Source organism: Peromyscus californicus, unplaced genomic scaffold (genome assembly GCF_007827085.1).
Source record: "Peromyscus californicus insignis strain IS unplaced genomic scaffold, ASM782708v3 Scaffold_17__1_contigs__length_78620276, whole genome shotgun sequence".
Lineage (NCBI taxonomy): Eukaryota > Metazoa > Chordata > Mammalia > Rodentia > Cricetidae > Peromyscus > Peromyscus californicus.
The window spans coordinates 51,004,240-51,019,050 of NW_026294469.1; the positions used below are offsets into that span (position 1 = coordinate 51,004,240).

A 14,811-nucleotide genomic window follows, 5' to 3' on the forward strand; every position below is an offset into this window, starting at 1 on the left:
CTTTTCTTTCCTTGGTCACTCTGATTGAAGTAAGATTAAAAATCTCAAAGTGGTTTTAGTTTGCATTGCCATGATTCCTAAGGACATTGAACACTTTTGAAATTATTCTTGTTTGTGTTTGAAATTATAATAATTACATCATTTTTCCCTTCTAAATTTCTTTAGCCATTTTTATTTCTTCTTTGGAAAACTCACAGTTCAGGTTCTTAGCCATTTTTAGTTTGATGATGTGCCTTTGGCTCTTTGTATTCTTTGCATGTTCTTTGAACATTCTGGACACTAATCCTCTATCAGATATAGACAAGCAAACATGTCCTCTCACCCTGTGGGATTGCTCTTCACTTACTTGCTTCTTCTGCTAACTAGAAGCATTTTCTTTTCATGGGGTCTCACTTGTCAGTTGTTGGCCTTACTCCCTGAGTGGAGCCCAAGTCAGAAACTCTTTTCCTGCATCTGCATTATGTAAGGTGCTGCCTGGGCTTTCTCTTAGCAATTTCAGGGTTTCGGGCTTTACACTGAGATCTTTGATCCATATGGAGTTGGCTTATATGAAAGGCGATAGATATGGGTCTAATTTCATTCTTCTTCATGTGGGCATCCAGTTTTCCTTGCACTGTTTGGTGAAAAGGCTGCCTTTTCTCCAGTAGATGCTTGACTGAGCCAAGGGTCTGTCAATCTTGTGTATCTTCTCAAAGAGAAGCTCCTAGATTCACCGAATCTTTGTATTTTTTGTTTCTGTTCCATTAATTTTTGCTCTAATTTTATTCATTTATTCACTTTCTACCTTTATATAGCAGAATAATTAATTATTATCCTAAACGGTCACCCCTTTTGGAGACAGAATCTCACATAGCTGTGGTATGACCAAGTATTTCCTGGGGAAAGACACCACACATGTCGACTCACCCTAGACAGCCAACCCATGATAACCAAAATATGGATCCTACCAAAGTCCAACGTGGAGAACCAATGAGTTTTAGTGGGGTTACTTGTTTACAGGAACATAATTGACTCAAAGACAGCTGCATCACCAAAGCCCACCGCAGCTCTTGTGAAAACTCACAAAAGTTGGGAACCTATAGCACACTGTACAGCCTGTAGGCAACTCAACAGGTTGGAGAGTTCACTTACCAAGTGGTTCAGTTGGTGTAATCCTCTTCTAGGCAGCTCTGCTGCTCTCTGCTTCTTCCAGCTGGCATGGTCTTAGAGTCATCTTTGTAGCTTGGCTTGTCTAAGAGTGACTCCCAGCAGTCTTTAATGTTTACTATTGGAAAGGAAGAACCTAGTTGATCTGGTTAGTTTCAGTGACTTCTCGAAACTATTTTGAGTTATTTATCATCTGACTTAAAGCCTTCCTTGTACCAGAGAATGTTTCAGTTTCTGAGGAAATGGTATACAATAGCCCAGGTTGACCTTAAGCTTACTAGGTAGCCAAGGATCACCTGGAACTTCTGATTTCTGGTTCCTGGGATTACTCATATAGTCCATCATGCCTGGCTAGCAGTCACTTTATATTGTTCGGTACTAGTTTTAAATGTAAATGTAATAACAGTTATAATGTATGCTGAATCACTGAAATTATACAAACTGTATTTTACAGCTCATGTATGATTATTTTTCTTAACAGAAAACAGCTCAAAAGTAGCTCAATTCTTTATAAAATCACTTCTTGATACTTGCACATTCTCAATAAGTACAAAAAGAAGGTTATTAAACATTTTAGGATTGTGATGGCAGAGCTTTAAGCCCAGTGCTGGGTCTCTTTGGAGTTTCACTGGTCCCTGAAACCATAAAGCTGACTCTACCATAATCCCAACATGAAGTCACTTCCCAGAAAATACTAGGTCTGTTGAGATCATACCAGGAAAGCACTGAAAGCAGCTTCTGAAGACATCCACTCACTGTGTCAAAACTTGGGGCTTCATCAAAGTCAGTGCTCGCTGCAGAATATGCCCACCCTTTCAATTTTGTTAATGAAGGGGGCAAAGCTTATTGCTAAGATAACCACTTTTGGACCAATACACTGAGATGAAATCCTATTCTTTTCATTGAGACATGGAATGTTGCTGCCTCTGACTAGATAGAAGGTGTGCTTTGACAGAGAGCTCAGAATATCCCACCCAATATAACATGATAGATGAAGATGCTGGAGTTTAGTAGACCATGGCTTTAGTCACATGCCATTTTCCATTCAGTATCAAGATGACCTGGAACATGCCACCAAACATTTCTGGGTTTGTTTCTTCATTTGTGAAGTGGGGGTATTAGAACCTCCTCAAAATGACTTGGTAACACTGCACATGTGCAGAACTAAGCCTAACCTGGGTTAAGCCTAACACAGAAAGCATTCAGTGAATTGGGGAGGGGGCATAATTATGATGATTGTATATACAACATCTACATCTTCATAAAACACCCTTGCCTAATTCTCTGATGAGTGCCTCCTAAAGAGTGAATCAATAAACACTGCTCCTTAAACAGGGAATGCAGAGCCTCCTCTGCTAAAATAAAAGCCAGAAGTTAATTAAATATCACACTACTTATAAGCAACTGTTTAAGCAACATATGATAAGACTTGGTTCCTGGGTGCATCAAGCCCTGGACTGAACAATGGAACTATTATTTTGAATAAGCCTTTTGACTTTCCAATCACCTGTTGGCATTGCATTGACCTGACATAAAGCATGTTAATCATGTCAAACAGGCTGAGCATGTTCTGTATGTGTCAGGTTTTCCTCTTCTGCACTGCAAGTGCACTTGCCCTCTATGTGCCAGAATTCTGGGTAGCAGCCTTCTGAGGCTGATGTCTACTCCCAAGAGGGATAGTACCTGGCACTCGTGTGCAGGGCAAGCCCAAGACAATCATCATCTTGGGCATCTTGAAGTTCGCAATGTGAAGTATCCAAGGTCAGAAATGGACACAGTGTGGTGTGATGTTGTAGCTTTGAATCCTGACAGCACATTAGAGATACCTGGGAGCTTTTAAACAATACCTGAGAGTGAGTTCCACAGATGCTAGCCTGACTGACCCTTAGGGGCCAAAAATCCAAAGTTTGTTAAGAGTTCTAACATGCAATGGGGTGAAAACCCTTTTGTGAACTAGAGAAATTACGAGACCTTTTAATCCTTTGTTGAATACCACTCACCCATTACCCTCACTTCACACCAGTAAAATGAGAAGGTAGAATTAGATAATGTCCTAAGATCAGGCCTAGATTCACTTTTTTTTTTAGATACTGAGATAATACATTTAAAGCACATTTAAACCATCACATCTCAGTGGTATAATGCTGCTTACCAGGGGAATGGCAATAAGTATGTAGTTATAGCTGCAGTTGCTATCCACAGTTCATGGGCAGAGGCTAGGGATGATGCTAAACTTCTCACAGTACACAGGGAAGCCCCAGACAGAAAGAACTGTATGGCCCTAATGTGCTAGGTTGCCCTAAAATGGAAGGTTCTTCTTTAAACTAATCATTTGGGATTACAACAGAGAAACGTCCTGTCTTTGCCAGGAGACAGCTGGAGATCTCTTGAATAACACTAGGTACAGCACCTGTACTTCTGATACTTCTCAACCCATGCAGACTCAAAACAAAGAAAAAGAGGCCCTGTAGAAGGTGGCTGGTATTTCTGCTGGGAAGAACCCTGAATTTCCGTGGTTAGGTGTTGGCAGCCACCTTGCAGAGAAGCTTTCTACAAGGCGGGCTCTATGCACTTGTTCCCTTACAGCATGTACTTGGCAAGGACACAGCCCTCTCAATTTAGTCAGAGCAGCTGTTCAGGAAGGAATTGCCTCCAAGCACACTATGAAACCCACTGACAAACTATATTCTTGTGTAAATGTGTGTTGAGCCCACAGTAGAATGGTGTAGGTATCTGGTCCATGGAGTCGGTAGAAGCTTCATCTGATGCAGGGAATTGACAAACTAGAGTGAGCTCAAAAGAGGGCAGATACCATGATTTTTCCCTATAGGATAATTCATGGTGTGTGGAGAACAGTGGGAGGAACAGGATGCTGTGTGTAGAGCGAACGATTCAGATCACAAGATTTGTTTTTATATATTTAAAGGACTACTATGGGGAGAGGGGGCATCTGGCTTGTTCTTTGTGGTTTGGGGTTTTATGAATATGTGTTTCGGCACAGAGTGGGATGGATGGCTTTGCTTAGAGGGCTTCTGTGAAACAGAAGGAGTCAACTGGATGACCACTTAGCGGTGTCAGTTGAGGGTTAAGTCACTAGGACCATCGCCTGGTCATTTGTCAGAGTGTCTGAGGAAGTAGGGGAGATTGAGTGAGATGGTCTCGGACCCCTACTTTCTTCCTACAATAGAGTGAAAGGCGGGAAAAAGTGCAGCCCACTTCAGCTGTTGTGCTTGGCTAAAGCTGGAGAAGTTGTCAGTGAGGAGAGATGTATTGCAGATGATACTGTCAATCTCGAGGGGCTCTTCTGTTTTTCCTTAGTGACCATTCTTGCAGTATGAGGAAGCAGAATGTTCAGATTTTCCTGAGGGAAAGATTCATTCCTGAGCTCAATAGCTTACAGCTATCGGATGCTGGAAAATGCCTTTGAGGAAAACCTTGGTCAAATCCACAGACCTGGAGGCATTTCTGTACTATCTTCATCTTCATGGCCATCATCGGCTGGCTACCAGCTGATATTTAATGGTTTATATGCAAAGCATTGAGCTAACTGCATTCCATGTGTTGTCACATTGAGTTCTTAATCATCTCTGGGCAGCCATTACTCGTCTCAATGTACTGAGAGAGAAATGGATTCAAAGAGATTAACTACTGCCACTGTTGGAACTAACCCCTTGGGGGACAATCAGCATGCAAACTATGACACCAAACAGAAAAGAATCTCTTCAGCAATGCTCTCTGGTAGCTGCCTAGCTCTGCTCCCAATGAGGAACATCTCAGTAGTATTAAAGGCCAGGAATCCCACAGCTTGAACAGTCCTCACGGTTGCAAATTTCGTTAAGTTTTACTTGCCTGTATCTTAGCACAATATAAGCTGTGAGTGTTACAGGTGAAACTGGTGCCAGAACTCAAGCTTGGTGCCTTTCAAACTTGTTTTTCAGTCCTAGAATCCATTTGGTTCAAATTGAATCTTATTTGAAAGTGTGGCAATACAAAACAAAACTGTAGATTAAAAGACGTACTAGTATAGGGGTGTATGTACATAAGCACGGCCATTGCTCCATCATACAATGTCTATAATGGCCAGACCCATAAGGAGGCTTGAGAAAGTCCTATAAAATGACCCGAGATATACTTCTGAAGCCAACATGTTATAGATAAGAAAATAGGGGGCTCAGAGAACATTGGGAATCGATAAAGGAAATAAAGATCAGAACTCAGGTTTCAGAACTCCTGGTCAGCTTTTCTCTCATTGGTCTCTCCATTCATTCACCACCTTGCTAATACATTTGTCATCGCGTTAAGACAATATCCTAGTAGATAAACATTCAGCACAAATGCACGCAGACAAGATACCTTCCAGAAAGGACTGTATATGATGTTCGTAATTTCTCACTTCTTTTTGATGGTCCAAGTCCTGCCTCTGGATGCCACACACAGAACTACATACAAATTATTCGGACCATCCTGGGCAGCCTCTGTATTCAGTCCAGTGTTTCCACAACTTTCCAAAATGCTTGAACTCAAAGCTCATCTCAGGTTTAGGTGATTTTAGATTTTCCCTTGACACACAGTCATCTACATATGCTTTTCTGCTTTTTTTTTTTCCTTTCGGATCAGTGTATAAGACAGTCTGGAAAGAGACTCGGTTTCGCATATTATCATCTAGGAGGATGGAAAGGTCACCCAGACATGTGGGATTTAAACTGCGAACGCCAGCTGGACTGGGTTGCGATAGAACAAGCTTAAGCTGTGTGATGGGACTTGCACTGAGCTGAGGGTGAAAAGGCATATCAGCCCTGGGCCTGACCCAATCTCCTTTTCTTGCTCATTTCTCCCTCTGCAGCGATGTTCCTCTTCGTGTGGCAAGTGTACAGGATTGGTGGGCTTTCTCTAGATAAACAGCGAGTGTTCCTGCCGCTGAACCACTTGGGCTACCTTGAGTGTTGTCTTAATGTCCTTCCTGGCACAGCTCCATTATGAGCTCGCTACACCTTTCCCAGCCCCTGATCTCTGAGCAGTAATTAATTGCTTCTTCCTATGGTCTCTCTTCCTTCTGCTTCTCTCTTCTCGTGGAAACGCAGCTTATCCCAGGATCTTACGTGTTCTTTGTGCACCTTTTACATCTTCACCCACCTGCGCTGCTTCTCATGAGCAATGTCTACAGGTGTAGGGAGTCTCTTGGGTGACAGTGCCCACTCAGTGATGCTGCCTTGATGAAGCTCTCCAGTTCTGCCTGGGCATAGTTAGCAGACCTCATTCATTCGTTTAAAAAAATTGAAGACCAAAATGATACAACTTTTTGATAATTATGTGAGGCATCTATGATTTATCTAATGCAATAATAAAGACATCAAATAAGGGCTCTTTTTACTACGAATTTCTTTAAAGACATGTTCTTCTAGATACGTCGAGATTTTCTTCTATATGAAATGGTTCAGCAAAACAAACAAGCCAGCAAACAAGCCCAGGCATATCTTGACTTGCACGAAGAATGAGATTTCTAATTCTTTTGCTACTTATAAATTATGGTAGATGTTGGGGATCTCCCCTGGAGTTGGCCTCTCCAGACCCAACCCCAAGAAAGCCTGCCAAGGATCAGCTCCTCCCCTGGCACCTACAGGGTATTTGAGACCTGGTCCCCAGACCTGCCACGTGACTTCTCTCCTGCCTTTCTGGGAGTCACCCGGGAGTTGCTTTGCTCTGTTTATTAAACCTGGACTTATTAATTTGGATAAATTTGGCTTATTGCATCCACAGAGGATACTCAATAACAGAGGATCCAATACTTATCAGTAAACAATGGCTAAAAAAAAAAAAACTTTACTCTTTCAGCCACATGTGCACATTGAGAAAGGGGAAAGACACACACTGGGGTCAAAGCCAACCATGTCTGACATGGTCTTGCGCTTTGTCACATCAGAGCACTGGTCTTACTGGGGTTGGTGGAGTACTACAGAGCCCCTTGGAATATATTGTGTTCAGAGACCACGGGGGTAGGTATTCAAAGCTGTACAAATAGATATTCAGGGTCCCTTTCTGAAAGCAACCCAACATCTACTGTAGCTGCTGTAGAGACAGCTCTGGCCTGAGATCTGAAAGCATCTGTCCTGAAGGTGCATTGCTCTGTCCCAACAAGACACTGTGTTCCCACGCCTGGTACTAGGCATGTTTTTGTGAGATGGTGTGTGGTTCTTGAGAGGAGCATTATCATCCCATTCATTCAAGCACACACACACACACACACACACACACACACACACACACACAGGTACACACACCACAATATGTATGTAAGCTTATAAATGAATGTTCCCCTATACTTTTTTCAAGCATACTTAATGTTATTTATTTCTGCTTCTTCCCACTCCCCTAATACTATCCTTACCCCCGACTCCCCAGTTGGAGTCCCCCATTGTCCCCCCCCCCCTTTAGTAAGATCAAAACAATAATCAACTGGCAACAAATGCTGATAAAAATGCAGGGAAAGGAGAAACCCCTCATTTACTGTTCTGTGGGTTTACAAACTGGTACAGCCACCCTGGAAATAATGTGGAGAATTCTCAAGGAGCTAAAAGTGGATCTTCCATACCACCCAGTCAGGTCACCCCTTGCTGTCTACCCAGAGGAATCAATATCATTCTGTGGAGATGCTTGCTCCGCCATGTTCATGGCCTCTCTACTCACAATAGCTAGGAAATGGAGGCCACCTAAATGTGGCACATACGCACAATGGAACTCTCTTCAGCCATAAAGAGAGATTAAATCATGAAATTGGAAGATAAATGGGCGGAACTGGAAAGTATTATACCGAGTGAGGTTCGCAGACCCAGAAATTCAAATGCCCCGTGTTCTTTCTTATTTATGGATCCAAGCTCTGAATCTTTAGATTTGATTATATAACTGAAGTACACACAGAAGCCAGGAAAATGGAAAGGGATCCTTGGTGTGTGTGTGGGGGTGTCTTCTATAGAAAGGACAATTGGAGAGATTAAGTGGGATTTTCGTCATTGGTGCTTTTTATATATTTTCTTTTTTTTTTTCTTTCTCCTTTGCATGACTTGGTCACCAAGCCTTTTTGTCATCTTTGTCATCAAAACAATAAATGTCCCCTTTCAGCTTTTCTTACAGGAATATTTTGTATCTCGTTTCATTGCTTCCGTTATGATTAGTTTTAGAGCATCCCTGAGTGCCTCATACATTCAGGTATGATCCCTGTGACTCACTTGTATTTTCTTTCTACGACCCACAAGACTGTTTCTAAGCTGTCTCTTGGTTATTAATGGAAAAGTTTAGTGCTCACTTGTTCGAAGACCCTCGTGCTCCTGTGTATGTAAGCCTGGTCTACAGAATGAGATCCAGGACAGGCACTAAAACTACACGGAGAAACCCTGTCTCGAAAAAACTAAAAAAAAAAAAAAAAAAAATCAGTTGCAAGCAATTTTTAAGTAGAAGTTTCTTCTCTTCTCACCTAAATCCTGCCCTCTACTGTGAGTTTGCGGGGGGTGGCTTGTGGGAAGCTTGGACTCTGATGTTGCAGGTACATGATATAACCATCATAAGATAGTCTGGAGACCTTTGGGAGAGATGGCTTAACTAGCATTACATTTCTCCTTTACCCCCCTCCTCCTCCTCTTTTATAAGGCATGAGTACTATGAGTCTGTTTATTACCTGTTGATATCAAACTTCATCACAAAACTCTTTCCACCCACCACAAAATGACCCCCGTGTTTCCAGACGGAAAGAACTCTATTTTGGGGAGGAGACTGAAAGGCAGAACTGGGGAGAAATCTCAGTTTGTGGCATGGGATCCACTGCAAACTCCCTCTATTAGTTACTTTTCTGTTGCTGTAATAAAATGCCATGGCCGAGACAACTTATACAGAAGGAAAGGTTGATGGATCCAGAGGGATAGATAAGACTCCATCACCGCCATGACAGGGAGCAGACAGGCAGGCATGATGCTGGACCAGCAGCTGAAAACTCACTTCTTGATTCCCCCCAAAAAGCAGAGAGAGCTAACTAAAAATGATGTCTTTTGAAACATCAAAGCCCATCCCCAGTGACATACTTCCTCAAGCAAGAACACACCTTCTAGTCTTCCCCAAACAGCCACCAACTGGAGAACAACTATTCAAACATATGAGCTTATGGTGGCCATTTCTTCATTCAAACCACCATGTTCCACTCCCTGGTCACCATACGGTCATGATCACATCATAAGGCAAAATGCATTTAGTCCAACTTCGAAAGTCCCCATAGGCTTTCACAGTCTCAACACCATTTTAAAGTCCAAAGGAGACTTCTGGCAATCTTTTCATTGTAAACCCCCCCCCCCACCCCATAAAATAAAAAAGCGAATTACATACTTCTAACATACAATGGCATAGAATACACCTTTCTATTCCAAAAGGAGTGAAGGGGGCGTAGTGAAGAAATGCTGAGCCAAACCCGAAAACCATCAGGACAAGCATCGAAGGGCTGTGATGGCTCTATCTCCACAGCTTTGCTACGTGCAAAATACATCGCTCTCCAGGGCTGTGTCTACTCCCTGTTCGCGGCTCTCCTTGCCAGATATCCCATGGCTCTAGAACCTCTAATGTATTGGAGTCTCCAGTGCAATCCAGGCTTTGTTTTCACAACTTCATGAAATGCCTTTTAGGGCCTCTTTCCCCGTCAGGGTTGTCAGGTAGGGACTGCCCTGAGTCACATTGACTGGCCTCAATGGCTTTCCTTAACCACAGAGGGAAATTTCACAGCTCCTTTATTTGAGTATCCTTCATAACTCTAAAGCCAGATCCATGTGGATATCTGGCAGTTTTGGCTGCCCACTTGGGATGAACCCTGGCCAGAAGTAGAAAATTCCTTCACCCCTTTTCTTTCACAAGTTGGAGTTTACCTGGGTGGGGTCTTTCCTTGAGAGCACACCTCCCTTTATTACATTGTAATTCGGATCTCCCCTTAGTTTCCTTATCTCTTTCAGCACAAGCCTTGACTCCAACATTAAATTTCCCGGTGTTCTTTTTCTCTTCCAACTGTGTGTTTTGTATTCCTTTTCTCCCACTTGTTCTGTTCGTTGCAGATCTATGGAAGAGTGATTACCCATAACTACGCAACTGAGTCAGTATTGGGCTGTCTTGAAATATCCTCCACAACATAAATTAGTTCATTACTTTTCACTTTAGGCTCAGGCAAATTCTTAGGACAAGGGCAAAAAAGAAGCCAAAATATCCTAGTAATGACCTCCACCCCAGTTGCTGTTAAAACCCTTACTTTCCTCTGAAACCTCTTGATCTGGACCTCCACAGTCCAGATAGCTCTTAGCACTGTCTTCCAGGTTCCTATTCAGATGGCCCATTAAACCCTGCTTATGGCATTCAACTACTTTTCTAGTTCAAAGTTCCATAATCCTCCAAATCCTCATGGTCATATCTGTCATAGCAGTAGCCCTCTCCCTTGTACCCATTTCTGTAGTAGCTACTTTTCTATTGCAGTGGTAAAAACACCACACCCAAGGTACCTTATACAAGAAAAGGGTTTTTTGTGGGGAGGAGGACTTTCACCTCCAATGGGATAAGGCTCCCTCACCATCATAGCAGGGAGCATGGTAACAGGTAGGCAGGCATGGCACTGGAACAGCAGCTGAGAGAGTTCACATCCTGGTCTACAAAAAGGAAGCAGAGAGAGGTGACTTGAAATGGCATGTGTCTTATAAAATCTCAAAGTTTGTCCCCGGTGACATTCTTCCTCCAGCAAGTGTACACCCCCTAGTCCTCCACAAACAGCCACCAACTGGAGAGCAGATATTCCAACACATGAGTATAGGGAATGTCTCATTCAAACTACCTTGCCATCAAGCAATCAATAATCAATCAATATCTACCTTGTATTTCATTTCCCTCTTCCTCTTAAATGAAAATAGTATTCTGTACATTCCTTCCTTATAAATTTGTGCTGAAGATTAAATGTGGAGAAATGTGCCATTAACTTTAAAGTATTTCACAAGATTTATAAAGCAAAAACTTACATTTTCAAACTTACCTGCTAGATTGTTGGGGAAAAAGTAATTTTTTTGAATGATGTTTGGTGTCAGGGATTGTGCAGAGCTCTGACAGTGTTTTTGATCAAGTCTGTGTTTGAGGAGAGTCAATTATGGCCTCACTGCATTTTGAACCCTACCCCACACTGTCTGCTTAGATACAGTTAACAGCTTCGGAGTGTGATTTCACAGCTGAGAAATTGAGGACTTTTCCATTCTTTGACACAAATGCAAAAAACACCCTCCCTGTGTTTCCAGTGAAACCTCTTCCCTCCATGTGGAATATAAAGTATCAAATACTAACAATAGGATATTAAAAGCCAAATTTGAAGCAATTACCCACAGCTTTGCAGAACAGTCCCACACACAACTGCCACCCAATCAAAAGGCCCGTGTCTGTCACCCACCATCCCTGCTACTCACAGAATCAGAATGTCAGAACTACAAAGGATCGTATGGATTATTCTCATCCCACACACTTAACAAATGGGGGGGGGGGGGGGCAGTGAGGCACAGGAATAGGCCTGTGCAGTTGGGTACACACTAATCCTGCAGACCAACACTGTGTTAGAACTCCCTGTCTTCTGCTTGTTCTTATTCTTACACTCTGCCGCTGCTCCTGCTGGGTAGAACAGTGACCTTGAGCCGGCAGCAAAGGGGTTCCTGGGACAGTAAAGCCATGCACATTCAGAGTCGTCTTTTGCACCAAAGGCCAGCCTCTTCTAGTGCAGCATAATCTTTCATAAATTTTTATCTTGAATCAAAACCTTCAGGCAAATCACACTAAAGTATTAACTGTTAATTGTGATGGTATAATAACATAAGCTGAGGCTATTCCAGGCCAATGATGTCATCATACCACCCATTTATTATTCTAAAGTCCCCTACTGCCTTTGCTATTGCTGGGAGGAGACGGTTGCATCTTCCATGGAGTTAGAGGCTTAGGCAATGGTATATGCGCAGTTCTTCCTTCTTTCTTTTATCCATTCACCCTTTTATAAAATCTTCAGAGATACATCAATATATGAGATAAGTGAAGATACAGGGTAGTGTGTAATGACGCGAGGGTGCGTGTTGAGTGATCTAAAGAAGTAATGGCATTTGAAAATTACAGAAGGAAGAATGGATAACCAAGAATGAACCTGAATCCACAGTATGTTCAGAGAAAGTAGAAATCTCAGAAATACTTTTATCTCACTAGTTAGGGAAGAAATTCTGCATGTTCTGCTACAATAAGAGTAGACTCTGACGGAAAAGAACATTAGGGGGCAAGTTGCTGTCTAGAATTACTGAAAAGCAAGTCTGTGTGCAAAATATACAAGATCTCCTGGGCCTGAAGCTTGGCTCCAAATGGCTCTTCTGCAGCATGGATGAAGCATGGAAGCTTAGACATCAGTAAGCAACATTGATTCTTCAAGAAAAACTAAAGCCAGACCTTAGAAATTACAAACTTGTGGCTTAAAATAGTCTTTACTAGAATTCTATGACATTAATTATACAAATGACTGAAAGTAACCCATGTAAGATGAAATCATCATCTAACAGGACAGAATGATTGTTTGGTGAGACATTTAACAGATCCCTAGGCAAAGCCTTATAGGATAAGCCCATGCTTAAGCACGTTGAGGCTTTTGTTTTTATAGCATGGTATACTGTTATACTTTGTTCTGCCCTGCTGAGCATTTTTTTTTCTTGACTGAAAACCAAAAAGGCAAATAAGACTAAACTGAAATTTCTGGGTAGTGACCACAGGTTATCTATGTTCTTAGAGAACATTTGAAATATGGCTTAGTAGGTAGGTATCAAAAATCATTTGAAATGTTGAAATTTGTAAAGCATGAACTCAAGTGGCAAAATTGTTACCAAGCCCAAAAGATAAAGTTTAACAGAGACAAATAGTCTACGTTTTGACTCAAATACATAATAATGTATTATAATGTAATAATATAAAATTAATCAGAGGAGACAAATGATACTAACCTACAAGACGTTAAAACCTTACACACACATACAGCAAACTCCAACACACTCAATTTCATAAAAAGCATTCTACTGTCAAAGTAAATTACCCCAAACACAGCAATGGCGGGTGATTTCAATACCACACTTTCTTCAGATCATCTGGACAAAAATTAACAGAGAAACATAAGAATTAATTGGGACACAAAACAAATCTTAACAATAGAAAAATTGAAGTAACACTGTGTAACCTATATGACCACAATGCAATAAAGCTTGAAATTCAAAGAAAAAGAATCTCTAGAAATTGCATGAACTTGTGGAGATTAAACAACACACCACTGAATGATGAATGGGACAAAGAAAAAATTAAGATGGATACTTAAAAATTCCTGGAAATAAATGAAACTGAAATCAAAACACAGCAAAATATCTGGGACACAGGAAAGGCAGCCCTAAAAGGGCAATATGTAACTCCAAATGCCCTCATTATAAAGTCAGAAAGAGAACTGATACAATTCAAGAATTTGGAAAAATAAGAATAAACCAAACCCAAATCCTGTAAATGGGAAGAAAAATCTAAAAACAAGACAGAAATTAATACAATATAAACAAACAGACCAATACAAGTAATGAACTAATCTAGTACCTGGTTCTCTGAAAAGATAAACAAAACTGATAATTAACCAAAAGAAAGAAGAGATGACCCAAATTAACAGAATTAGAGATAAACATTACAATAGATGCCAAAGAAATTTAGGACATTATCAGGTAATGCTTTAAAAAATCTGTACTCCACTAAATTAGAAAACTTAAAAGAAATGGATAGATGTCTATATTTACTCACCACAGAAGTTAGACCAAGGAGATAGCAACAACTTAAACAGAATCCTAACAAATAAGGAGATTAAAAACCAGTAACGAAAGATCTTACTTAAAAAGGCCCAGATCCTGATGGATTCACAGCAGAATTCTGCCAGACTTTCAGTAAAGAATTACAACTAATATTTCTCAAATTGAAAAAACAGAAACAAAGAAAATACTTCCAAACGTTTTCTGTTATCGCTATAAACCAAAATCTAGAAGCCAATATTCCTGATTAACATGGATGGAAAAACTCTCAATAAAAATATCTGCAGCCGGGCGGTGGTGGCGCACGCCTTTAATCCCAGCACTCGGGAGGCAGAGCCAGGCGGATCTCTGTGAGTTCGAGGCCAGCCTGGTCTCCAAAGCGAGTTCCAGGAAAGGCGCAAAGCTACACAGAGAAACCCTGTCTCGAAAAACCAAAAAAAAAAAAAAAAAAAAAAAAAAAAAAAAAAAAAAAAAAAAAATCTGCAAACCAAATACAGGCATATATCAAAAAGATTATCCACCACAACCAAGTTGGATTCATCCTGGAGATGCAGTTATGGTTCAACATACGTAAATCAAAAAAAGTAATCCTATATACACGGACTTAAAGACAAAAATCACTTAATCATCTCAATCCATGCAGAAAAGAACTTGGACAAAAGTCTAACATGCCTTCATGATTAAGTGCCAGAGAGGGTTGGATTAGAGGAAATATACCTCAATGTAAGAAAATCTGTATATGACAAACACATAACCAACATGATCCTCATGGGCAAAAACCCTCAAAGGCATCCCATTAAAGTCAGGAACAAGAGAA

At 41.1% G+C, this 14,811-nt stretch overlaps 1 protein-coding gene across 8 annotated transcripts in view; it reads left to right on the forward strand.

Moving 5' to 3' along the window:
* Htr4 (5-hydroxytryptamine receptor 4) overlaps nt 1-14,811 on the forward strand; it is a 208,682-nt gene that overhangs the window by 150,444 nt on the left and 43,427 nt on the right. The window lies entirely within an intron of this gene.